Raw genomic sequence first — 12839 nt, 5'->3', positions numbered from 1 at the left:
TTGCACAATTCCACCTTTATTAGAACTTGGTCTATTACAATTACTACAAGAAGCAAAAACAAATTCAGAAGTACAGAGCCTTGCAAAATGCTTGTCACTAGCTATTCATTAAATCCACATTCATCTGGGAATTTGTCTAACTGTTAAGATTTGGGATTTTTATATATTATTCACTGAGAAATATCAACACCTAGTCTGGGAAAATAACAATCTGAATTATACAAATACACTAATTACCCAGCTAAATCAGAGAAGTTTAAATGTGGTGCCACTGGCAGGGCTCATGGGACAGTCAGAGTATCCAAGCTGAGCTGACAGAATTCTCAGTGGGGGGGGGGGGAAGAGCTCCCTGAGCACAGGGCAGGAACCCACAGCCCTGAGGCAGGACAGCCAGCCAGGAGGGACTCAGTGGCAAAGCTCAAGTCAGACTGACTCACCTTGAGGAGAAAACCACACTCAAGCTGTGGATTCCTTCTTCTTGTCTTCCCACTTATCTCTAGCTCCTGCTTCCCTTCTCAGTAGCTCCAGTACCTCCAGCTCCAGGGCCTCATCCAACTCATTCTCTCACCCACCTCTTCTTCCTTGGCTAAAAACTTCCCTGACACTTGACTCTTCCTGCTCTGTTCCTCCAATTCATTTCCCCTTTCCCCAGCTACCTCACCAGTTTTCAGCTGGATTGTGTTATTCATCTTAAATTACTATGGACCTTTCTAACTTGTTACAGTTGAGGAAATACGCCAAACTTTTTGAATTGTTCTTTATTTGGGAGGTGAGGTAGGTGGGATATATACCTTTCATTTCTTCACTATGAATTAGAAATTTCACCATAGAATAAGACACCAGAAGTAGATGAAGGGCATTCCTAATGTGGCTATACCAGTACAGTGACAAATCTCAGAGCAGAGTAAGCAGCACAGCTTTTAGCCCAGAAGCAGGCAGAAAAGGTTGGCATACAGGAAATCTGCAATTGCAGGAAGACAGAGGGCTCAGAAAGGCTTTACCTTTAAATGAAAATTGACTTACCACAGTTTTTAGAAAAAGAAGAGTGCATATGGCAAATCTTGGTGCTATTAGACATTTCTAACTCGGGTTTGCATTTTAAATGCAAATTTTATGTATTTATGTACTTAAAGAACATAAATTTGTAAAGTAACACAATAGTTAAAGTAATACAATTGCAATTAACTACATGACCATACAAGGCCTCATTGGTAGAGACTATGGGTTAAATACTTCTTAATTTACTCCAGTTTCCAGTTCCTTCTTTCCTCCTTATTTACTCCCTCTAGCCACCAGCACTTCACTTCTGCAAAATTACCTGTTCAGCTAATCATATCTTTATCACAACTTATGAAACAGACCTTGTTTTAAGTTTCATATAAATTCAGATCATGTCACAGTGACAAACTCAAAATAAAACAAAAAAACCCCAAAAACAACCAAACAGGCAACAACCTTCAGAATCTGAGATTTGGGATAGGAGCAAAGGGGACAAGGAGAAAAGCAAGTGGTGCTAACAACATGTGTCTGTTCAGGGCCAGCTGATGGCTCTTTTAACTATAGGAGAGATTTTAGAGCAGAATTATTAATTTTCAGGTAAACTACAGTCCTAAACAAAAGGCTTTTTCTTAGAAAAAAATACACTGCAGGCCTAGGTGGCAGCCCAGAAGATGCTTCAGTTAACAGTTTCATGACTGACACTAAAAAATTTATCTAGAGTTCTGGAAGCTAGAATTAGTTTGAAAAACATCGAATATACTGCTTTTAGAATTCTGCCATAGCTCTGAAATTTGAGTGGATTTGTAAAGGGAAAGCAGCCATACCAAATTTCCAACCCCTACTTCAAAGTTCCTGCCAAGGAATATGAATTTAAGGAAAACCATTTTTAACAAATTTACATATGAGAAGAGCTCCAGAGCATGCTGGGAAAACCAAACCTCATACTGCCTGTGGCACACAGGGCTGAGGAGCTTTGTCTGTAAGAACAGTGAAGGTATACATGCAAGAACATTTTGTTGAACAAACAGCCTTTCCAAATTCAATAGGACTGTTATATAAAATAAAACTAACTGGCTGAACAAGCATGTAATTTTCCAGCCTCTGGACACAGAGTTTTCCAAGTAGCAAGATGGGAAATAAGAGCCTGGAATATTGTCCAAGCACATTTATCAAAGCCTTGAGGCAAGCTAGTTCAAAATCATTCAAAATCATTTAAGTAAAAATATACCTACATGAAAACTAATTTTGAAAAATTAATTTTATGCCTGCATTCCTTAGTGTTTTAATAATCACCAAGATATTCTTGCAAGGTATTAATAATGCAAGTAATAACACAACATTCCAGCACTTCACATCACACTGTTCTTCACATCTGTAGTAGTGGTTTGGCCTTTTTGTGTATCTGGTCAAGACTTTCAAATTAGTTCAGGGTACCACTGATCTTTCTAGCACTTCCAGGTTGTCCTTGGAAAGCCCAGATTTTGTTGTCTTTACTGATTACTGCATGGATCCTTTAGACAAGAAAAAACCTGTATTCAATTGTGAGAAGATTTACAGAACTCCAGAAATCCTGCATTGGAACAGTTTGATGAAAACAAAGTATCACATATAAATAATAAGGACTCAAATGTTATCTGGTCAATTTAAGTACCAAACTAGCTCGTATGTGCAGGCAGGTAGAATAATGAATGCTGCTGTCACTAATGCAAAATCTCTCCATTAACCTTTCGTTTCCAGTTTGACAGAAAATACAGAACAAATCTGTACAATTAAAAAAACAACCTGTTTTTCTTCAAGTCAGGCTTCCTTCTTTTTAGAAGATGATTCTTTATCAGAAGCATGCAGCTGTCCTCCTACTGGAACAGCATTCTTAATTATTTTTGGAACATTATTAGCTGAAAGTTAAATCAATGGACCAGGCCTAGCACACAGACAAAACTTAACTTTTTTGCCTAACAGAGGCAGCAACTCATCCATGTCCTTGAAGAACATGTGAATAACTCTGGAGTTAGAGGACTCTTCACATGCCACACGTATTGTTTGGTCCCTTTATATAGGAGGAGGGATGCTGCACCACAGAACAACCTAAGCTTATCCTTGTGTCCTTGTGTCCCTGCAAGTTGACACAGAGGACACCCCAAACAGGTAACACAGCAAGGGCTGACACACTCCCTGCCCTCGTTACCCGTTTCTCTTTTCGTCATTTGAGTTTCCTGATGAGATACAAGACAAAGTGTTCTACACAGTCAATCTCCTGGAAAATTACTGCCACAGGGCATATCTAGAAATATTAGAACACAAATCAATTCCTAAGTAACGCAGGAACTGCACAGTACCAGCCAGAGAGGATGCATTTTCTAGAATTACATGAACCTGTACAAATCACAGTGCACTGCACTCTCCACAACATGCAGTGGGAGAAGGAATTAATTACTGGGGCCATGAGAATCCAGACATAAACCTCTGTAGACCCATAATGAAAGTATGCCTCAGCTTTTACTTCATCCTGGCAGATGAATTTCCTATAGCAGAAAGACTTTAAACCTCCTGATTTCTTAGAGGATTATCTTGAATATTTTATTTCATCATACGTCATCTGGCATCATCTGAAGGACTCTGCAGCCTGATCTGCTGTAAAGCTGCACTAGTCCTCTCTGTCATCTTAAATGTTCTTCTTCCAATGAGCCAATAAAAGCTGAATAATCAGTTGACTGTCCATATTTTGGGGCTAAAAGGAATCTGACAACAGCTTACTGGTAAAACAAAAGTGCTTGCATAGTGGGCCACCCTCAAATGCAAACCCATCAGTCTGCAGCACTGGTGATGCATCAAAGCCAGACAGTTCATTCAGCGTGGAGAGGTCAAGTTAGAATCTTGCCAAGCTTTGTTGAAAAACAACTGGGCTAAAGCCTCTGCTGTGTAACTCCATTCATCACATTTCACTACTCTCCAAGTATCCAAAACAGTACTCTAACAGTACTTCTGCTTTTCAAGAGACCTAAAACTCAACCCACAGGATATAATGAACAGACTGGCCCCATGGTTAAGAAAGACACCTGCTGCATTTGACATCCCTGAAAACATAATGGCTCATTGTGATACCATGGACTCTACAGGCCTTCCAAAGTTTCAAAAATTTATCAAAAACTACCTGGGCTCCCTGCTGTTCAACCATCAGCAGATTTCATAGTCAACTTCCCCAAAATGCTTCAGACTCTTGCTGGGCCCTGTTCATCACCTAACTAATAGGTTGCCTTGTGTGGATGGAAGTAACCATAAAACTTGATCACTTGGCACACAGACCCAGCAGCAAGCATTCTTATCATAATACTGATCCTGGGAATGCTGCCCAGACTTCAATTTCTCTCTGACAAAAAAAGCCAATGAAATCTAGCTTCTGCTTGTGCTGCAGGACATATTAGACCACATTTTGATAGGTAATCCTCTTCTCCCTCTCACTAAGATTCCTGCAAAAGGTCAACTATTTCTTTAGTTTGTCGTTTTGCAGAGCAATTCATACGGTAAGAAAAGTTTTCAGGAACCCCTTGATTGAAAAAAAAGAAACAAAACAAACCAACTTCTGCCACAGCTTTAAAATCCCATAGTCTTGGTCACTATCAAAATACCCTAGAGCAAACAAGACCCCAAAACTGCACTAATATTCTGTCACACTGATTTATACCTTTGCATGCATGGTTTGGTTTCTCTTATTTTTTAATTAAACCACAGCCATAAAGAATAATATTAAACAGAGCTTATGGGGTTGGTAACATCTGACAGGAAAACGTAGTCAGGAATGAGAAAATCTTTCCAAGGAGAGCACTGCCTTCAGCAAACCAGTCAGTCAAAGCAATCATCTCAACAGCTCTGAACACATGGAAGCATGACAGAACCTCAAGAAAATCAGGAGACACCCCCAACACCCACTCCACCCCGCCAAATTGTTAAAGGCCTTCACCATGAATAGACTTCTCAGGTACATATGTTTTACTACAGAAAATTGTGTGGACTACACTTTAACACTCAAGAGAGTAAAACAATACTCCTGGGGGAACCAATGCAATATGTGCTTGAGCTCAAAAATGTACTGCTTTTCCATTCAGATACAAGAATGCAGACATATCTAGATATTTTGGGGGGTTTAAGCACACTTTAAGTACTGAGAATCCTTACAATTAATGTTCTAAAAATCATAAGAACACTTCTTTATTAGCTCCTAAGCATTCAGCCCCAAAAAGCAAAAAGAAAAAACCAACCAAACCAAAAAAACAACCAACCAACCAAATCCCAAACATTTATTTTTTTCCCTTGAAGCTATAAAAATGCACATATTCTATTAAATGGCCTGCACTGAAACCAAACTCCTGTTGGCATTTGAGGCACAAAAGCACAGAATTCTTGCCTCGCTCAGTAAAATGTTTAATTTCTGCTGAAACATGTAACCCTTAAAATTTGTATTTATTTCCACCATTGTAAAGTACAATGAAAGAATCAGTCAACTATCATTAAATCTTAAAATTGGCAGTGACTACAAAAGCAAGGGGAGCACGTTTAGAAGAAATTCATACAGTGTGCATCATATCAAGAACATAAAGAAGAGGTTTCGTATTTATACACTAAATCCTAAATTAATCCCTCAAGATAAAAAAACACAATGCATACTTTATTTTCCATAACTGATTAGTCATACTTTAATCAACACTAATTTTTTATTAAAATGTATTGCAAAGTGTTTTCTTTCAGACTAGTTAAGACTTATCAATACTGCTTTGGGAAAAAAACTGACTACAATAAGGATGCTCAAACAAGGAACAGATGAGGCAGCTTAGAATGCTGCAAAAGATCCAGATTCCAGCTGTTGACAATCATCTATGTAAGGGTATATAAATAGAACTAACTAACTAACTAACTAGGAAGTTTGGTTCCCAGTAGGCCCATCTCCATGCCCCAGAATACAACCTCATTTCTGTGAGATAGCAATTGGACATCTAGAGAATAACCAAACTCCCCCCAAAAGTCTTAAGAGGAGACAACCATGGATAGAAGCCTTTTGCAGACAACTGCTTTTAACTACAGATAAAAGACATTCCATCCAGTCATCTGCTCTCTTCTAACTATAAAATGCTGTACAACAAAACAGAGATAGGCATATAAAAATTTCAAATTATTCTAGACAACTTCAGAATTAATTTGGTTAAAGTGTAGAATGAAAAATTTAGGTATTTGCATACATTAGATACACTAGAGCCTTTTGGATAAAACTTCATAGTCTGATGTTCTTCTGCTACAGTGTTTAACATGGTTATCAAAAGGAATGTTGTAGCTTTCTGCAATTAAATGATATTACAGAAACAACTAAGTCTTTGCAAGAGAGGATGCAGAACTAAAAGTGTTGTCATTTTGTCATAACTGAATGGTAGAAAGCCCACCTTACCTAGACAGTGTTTGACTGTATCTGGCCTCAAGTGGACTGAACTTTCCATCATCTGCTTTAAAAAACATGGTAGTACTCTTCCAGATACAATAAGACAGAGTTGTTATTCAGACAACAACTACTCCCATCCCCAGAAAACACAAGCTGCCTTTTTTGCAAAAGAGATTGCAACTTTAAAAAAAACAAACACAAAAACAAAAACTTCAAAATAAAGGTGTTATTATGGAATCAGAAGTCTTTGATTAAAAGTTTGTACTATGGACTTATTCTTGAACACTTGGTCCCTGAAATGTCTTCAAACATTGTTATTTCAGAAAAAAATTAACGGGAGGAATTGAAAGAAAAAAATCCCAAGTAATAAACTGGATACTGCTAAATTATCCTTTTACCCATTACAATCTTAGAAGACCATAAAAAGAATTTCTATCCCTACTACTTGCATGATAGTAAAGACTTTTATTTTCAATTCTGAACTCAGGCCACCATGGCCTCAACTTCTTCTGTAGCTGAGCTGAAAAGCTCATACTAAAACAATGCTGCATGACATCAGAGTAATACACAGTCTCTATAATCCAGAGATTAAGTTGCTCAAAAATACTCCACAATTTCAGCTATTACACATTCAGAACTCTGGAAGGTTATACCTACTCTGGAAGGTAGTTTTCAACCTACAGGCCATTTCAACTTGACCCAAGATTTCTAATGACAAATTCATGAAAAAAATAAGTATACAGAGAATAGAACTAAATGGCATAGACAAACAGGTTGGGAAAACTCAAAGTTCTTGAATGTGCTGTATAGTTATCTAAACACAGAGTCTGGCCTCTGTTTTTTACAATGAATTTATATATTCAGAACTAAAGATTAAGAATTTCAATTAATCTCAAATTCTCTTCTCCAAATACACAGGACTACTAATGCCCTCACCAAGAAGCAGAAAGAAAACAAAGTGGTTTTGTGTTTTTTTTTTTTGAAAATCCACAATGAAAAAAAATTGTGGTAAATCCTGGTGACAGGCCACTTCCAGAGAACAATACAGATCTCTTCTGGTTAACTGCAGGGAAACAGGTTCATTTTATTCAGCAAAACTGCCTTCTATGAACAAATACTGGACACATAAGCTGAAAAAAAGACTTTTAAAAAGAAGGGCGCTAACTTAAATTCACAGCTGCTTCAGCCAGGGAGAGGATTTTGTCCACAGGGTTCTTCCTACAGGCATCAGGGAATATGTGCATTTGTGATAGTCACATTGTTCAATGTTTCATTTTTGAAAATTCCATGTTTATTATAGTTCTGAAAAGCTTGCTTTGTTGCAAGAAACTTTAGATACTTGACATTGCTGCTTTAATGTGTCTAAGAACAAAAAAAAGAAAACAAAAACACAACAAAGCCCTCTGACACTCACAGCTTTTTCTATTTAGTGAAGGCACAAGAGCCAACAGCTGACATTTGAATCTCATCTGAATTCAAACAGGAAATACACTGTAGAGTTATCAATTAGAGGTTGATTCATCCATGACTGCAGTGGAGTCTCCATTGCAAGAAGATTGCTAAAGGCACACTGGCTGTATTGCAGTTATGTGCATTTACAGCACACTAGGGTGGGTATTAAGCAGGTTTCCTTTGCCCTGAAGTTCATGACCAGAGAACAATCTGAAATAGAATTCTTCAAACCCAACAGCACACATCTCTCTCTTCAGACTAACCAGGCAGAACTCCCATGGAAAAGTCCACTCTGAATTCAGTGGAGACAAAGTTCTGTCATACGGAGCATGGATGTGACATCACAGGTGGATCTTTAATCTTTTCAGCATTGTCCCATTTGTTGCTAACTAATAATATTTAAACATTAAAAAAAAACAAACAACTCTGAAAAAAAGATGGAAGTAGAGGTGTTTCAGATGTATACCTTATTACACCCTTTAATGTACATCTTTTAACAAAAAGTTAAATTTTACAGATGCACTTTAAATGATTAATTACCATATGAAATTGCTACTTAAGGAAAATAGAGCATCTTCACATGTTCCCTTAACTTAGGTATTTAATTTCCTACTCGAGTAAGTCCATACATGTCTTATTTTAACCAAGAAAAAAATGCAGACACAAGCTCAAATAGAGAGGTAACCTCTGTCCCTTTCCATATGGAGAATCATCTGGATTCTATTAAACTGTCAAGTACCAGGTTTAAGAAACAGAGAAGTAAAAGAATGAGCAAAATGTTTAACATTGGTAGCTTCTTTATAGGCTATGCTAAAGCTTTGTATCAACCTCAGCTGAATTAACACTTTTTTAAAATAGTATTTTAAAATAGTTATAAAACTATTATAAAATTATAAAGGAAAAACTTCAGCTAAATATTTTTACCCACTCTCCTAGTCTATAGAGCAGCAGCTGCCTCCTCTTCCTCCTAAGCAACTTATAGAACTGTTTATAAAATAGCAATCAATATTGTAACATTTAGGGGAAGGCACAAATAAGGTTGTCAGACTACCTTATCTCTTATGTTTCTGTGTTTTCATCTATAATACAGAATACAGATTACACATAGCATTTCTCAAAGATTCAGCAAGAAAAGTACCCAAGTGCAAACAAATCTCTCCTGGATTCTAAAGAAATTCAGCCTCATCTAGGTGTCCATTCAAGTGACAAACTTGCATATGACTTATAAATCTCACCAACAGGAGCATTCCCTAGGATACTTTCATACTAAAATAGCTCATAACAATGGAACTGAAGCGTCAATCTTCAGGTAGGTCTTTCACCATAACATCATTCCTAGTGAAGCATAAAGCCACTGAATTTCCTTACTCCTTGAAGAAGCAAATTTCAGCCCATTAATGGCTTACTGGAACTTGAGCATCCTCTGTTCCACAAGAATGCAAGATGCTTGCAAGGGCTGATACATTTTGATCCTGGGGAGTTTCCAGGAGTATTAATTGAAAATAGAAAAGAATTCCAGTTCAGGGTAGCACCTTCCTTATTCAGGTAAAAAATGCTGAAAGGCTATTTTTCTAGAAATGTTTTGTTTCAATTTTGCTTCTGTTGCTTTTCTACAGTACATCAATTAAAATCTATACCCTATGTATACCATATCATTAAACAAGGTTATAAAAGGAAGAGCTACACATGCTATCATGACCATTTTCCCTTGTTCAAATCTGAAATGCAACTGTTGTGACACACAATTGTGGGAAAAATGCCCAGGCTATGAATTTAAAATTTATAAGATTACATATCTTACAAAGCCAAGAAGGAACAAGTTCAATATTTCAGTGTTTCTAAAATGTAAAAGAACATGAAGAAATGTTATTCCTGTAGGCTCATCCTTATAAACCACAGAGCATTGGGAGGAAAGAGAGGAAGGATAAAACAATCTTCCAACTTTTTTTAAGTAGCTTTGAAAATTATTAAAACTGACACAGAATTACATAGCCATGGAGCAGCAGGTGCTGTTTATATCTCTTTATCTTTGATGTTGCCCCATGGAAGCTCAAAGCTTTCCTAACTGTCAGCCCTACCAACTCAACCCAAGGTCAAAACCAGTTTACTTTCCTGGAATTGCATAAACTGTGGAAGATTCTACAACAGAAAGTGTGTATGCCACATATGCCCCTGCATTTGCTTCAAGTGATTCATTGAAGTATACATGACTGCAAGTCAGAAAACAGCTTTCAAGCACACAAGGAAGATTAGAAAGTGACTCGGTTCTGCTGGCTCTAGAAGAGTCACAAGACAAACAATAGGAGTTACTAAAGTGAGCAGAAATAAATATGTTTAAACACAAGATCTCCTGAATAGAAGCAGTGCTCTTGCACATTCCTTCTCACATTAGGATAGTCTCAGAAATAAAACAGAACAAATATTTGAGTATATTTAAGCAGAACCAAACAACAGTTCACTAACAAGCTTACAGCTCTTTAAATTTTATATTTTAAAAAAAATTATATATTTATATTTAAATATTTATTTATATTTTATTTCTTTATATTTAAAGAAAACAGAACTTGAAAGATCTAAGCAATGCAACTAAATCTTGATCAAAGCAGCGTGCAATCATTCTGGCAGTCACTAGAGCAGATGCCTGTCATTAGTGTAATATAAGCATTTCTACAACCTAACTCATCCTTATTTAGAAAGAAAAAGAGTATCTGGGGTAAGAAACAAAAAGTTTAAAGTTACAGGAAACCCAAGAAAGGGTGAGTGCAACATGCCATAATGTGTTTTCCTTGTATACGTATGTCTAGAAGTCAGGTGAGATGCAGAAATTCAAGTTTTTTAAAATACAGAATGTCTGTCTCTTAATAAACCATAATGTTATAGGATAATTGAGGGATCTGATTAAATGAGTTTTAGACTGTCAACCTGCCAAAACCCCACACGGATCAGACTGCACGGGTCTTGGTCTTTCCTAACATTGGAGAAGGGAGTTGGGAACACGAGGAAGAAAAAATGATGACATCAGAAACAGATTGCATGACCCATAACAAAAGCTACGAGTGTCCTTGAACAGGACTGCCAACTCTTGCAAAGGCATAAAACAGCCTCAGGTTATTTTGTGTTTCCTGAGTCAGCCTGGGAAGCAGAGAGAGTAACCCCCTCAATCTGTATTCTTCAGATACAGTTCAAAACACTTAAAGATTCGAACATTCAAGAATTCTTCTAATGAATTGGGGACTCTGTCAGCAATGTCCTGCTATTTGGACAGTGACAAAATTAGTTCTTCTATGCAGTGTCCAGGGCACTGGTTTAGGGGATGTAGCAAAACATTTATAATGTTTTGAGGAACATTTTTAAGAGGAACATTCTTAGATACAGAAGAATAGCAGCAGTTTGGATCTGTAATTCTTATCACACTACTTGCAACTTCATCCTATACAAACTGAAAACCAGCTTCAGAACCCTAAGAGACTTTCAAAGGTATATCAATAGGAGAATGAACAAAATTTCACCTCCCATCAGCTTTAAAGGTCATAGAAAAGTTTATCAGGAATGTTTACTGGAAGGTGTTTTAAATTACTGAAAATATTTATACTTTAACTGAGATTAAGAGGGTTTAGAATACTGAAAGAGGTAAGGAAAAGATGTGGACAGAGAACAGCTTTGTTTTAGTTATTGCTCCTCTCCAGACTTAAAAAAAAATCCAGTTAAAATTCAGGATTCAACCTAGCCATATAATGAGAGAAGTATTCACCCCCAAAGCTCCTCAACCCTGCTGTGGTGCTTCAGCTGTACTGAATAAGCAAACAGCATCTGAATAAGCAAACTGCCCACTGTATGTGCAGTAATGACAAAAAAACTTTTCCACTATTGTACAGCAGTAGTAGCACATTCTTTTTCTACAAATCTTTCGGGGTATGGATTATCTTTTTAAGTATTTTCTACATTTTTAAAAAGTAGGTTTAGACTTTTAAAATTCTGAGTCTCCTCAGTCAGCCACTCTTTCTTTCATGTGACTGTGAATTTAAGAAGTTTTCACAGCTTAAGCTTTAACTTTAGGTGGATGTATTTTAATGATCTACGAGGGCTTCTTTTTGCTTAAAAGCATGACAGGATATGACACTGAACAAACTGAAAAGTCCATCTAATAGATCAGACTGTTCTGATGTCATGTTTTTAGGACAAATAATTGTGTGAAATGCCAATTGTACAGCACCACCAGGATACGCAGCTACCACTGAAAAGCAGATAAAGAGCTTTCCAAGCCACTGTTACCAACAGTGAAACTGAAATAGTTTATGGAGAATTTAAGAACTATTGAAATAATGATTTCTGCTACTGCACTACTAAAAAACATTACACAACAGTTATAGTGGGAATTTGCCTTTAATCTTGTCTTATCTTTATTACATTTATCGTATTATCTTTATTTTATCCTCCTTAAAAAGGCTTCTTCTGGTGCTATTCGTTTTATGTGCTACTAAAACCAATCCAAACAGCCACTTTTTATATGAGCAAATTTTCAAATACAGCTGTTACAATGAATACATGAGAAAGGAACAATTTTTACTTCTTTCATTAGCTAATCCTCTGCAAGAGCACCCCTACTTTCTGACACTAATTGTATTTAAATTGAGCATTCAAATTTAAATGATACGCGCACACACACAAAAAACCCAAAACAAAACAAAAAAAAAGGAAGATGAAAAGACGAGGAAGAAAGCCCTAAATTCCAAGGGATTGCAAGGAAATGCAGTTTTTAAAACCTGAATTAGTTCAAGAGGAAAACAAAGCAAAAAAACCCTCACTTAATGAAAATACAGTTGTATTAGCCTGACATTTTCTTTGATAAAAATACAACCATATTTCAAAAAGCTTTCCAGCTCACAGACCAGTTCTATTTCTTGTTGATGTTGCAATAAAATTTAATTAAAAACAGTAACAGATGAAGAAAACATGAAATATA

General features: G+C 36.7%; 1 protein-coding gene across 5 annotated transcripts in view; it reads right to left on the bottom strand.

Annotated features, from left to right (window-relative positions):
• The window catches only part of BMPR1A (bone morphogenetic protein receptor type 1A), an 80551-nt gene that overhangs the window by 46060 nt on the left and 21652 nt on the right, over positions 1–12839 (bottom strand). The window contains exon 1 of one of the 5 annotated variants that reach the window (XM_071749257.1): positions 438–916. The exons of the other annotated variants lie outside the window; for them this stretch is intronic. The gene's annotated coding sequence lies outside the window, so the exon portion shown is untranslated. Of the gene's footprint in view, positions 1–437; positions 917–12839 lie in introns of those variants that run through there. 5 annotated transcript variants of the gene reach the window in all.

The sequence above is a fragment of the Heliangelus exortis genome, chromosome 7 (assembly GCF_036169615.1).
Source record: "Heliangelus exortis chromosome 7, bHelExo1.hap1, whole genome shotgun sequence".
NCBI classification, from domain to species: Eukaryota; Metazoa; Chordata; class Aves; order Apodiformes; family Trochilidae; genus Heliangelus; species Heliangelus exortis.
The sequence above is the reverse complement of the archived record's forward strand: the minus strand, read 5'-3'. Positions and strand labels throughout refer to the sequence as shown.